At 51.6% G+C, this 279-nt stretch overlaps 1 protein-coding gene across 1 annotated transcript in view; it reads right to left on the reverse strand.

The window, feature by feature from the left end:
* The window catches only part of LOC116686684 (collagen alpha-1(XIV) chain-like), a gene marked incomplete at its 3' end in the record, with an annotated part of 145102 nt that overhangs the window by 23828 nt on the left and 120995 nt on the right, over positions 1-279 (reverse strand).

The following is a 279-nucleotide window of genomic DNA, read 5'->3' on the forward strand; positions in this document are numbered from 1 at the left end:
TGACCAGCACGCCCAGAATGCACTTGAAGGCACTAGACGGCAATAAAACTTTCTCCATGCAGGAATGTGTGTTTGGGAATGACATCGTCCTGCAGTCGGGTTTCAACTCAACTTCAGACTTTTGGGGGCGGCTGTGGCTCAGAGGTAGGTGGGCAAGACACTGAACCCCGAGTTACCCCCGGTGCAGCGCATCGGAGTGTGAATGTGTGTGAGTGTGTATCTAATGAGCAGGTGTGTGAATGTGTGTGAGTGTGTATCTGATGAGCAGGTGTGTGAATG

This window comes from Etheostoma spectabile, unplaced genomic scaffold (assembly GCF_008692095.1).
Source record: "Etheostoma spectabile isolate EspeVRDwgs_2016 unplaced genomic scaffold, UIUC_Espe_1.0 scaffold437, whole genome shotgun sequence".
NCBI classification, from domain to species: Eukaryota; Metazoa; Chordata; class Actinopteri; order Perciformes; family Percidae; genus Etheostoma; species Etheostoma spectabile.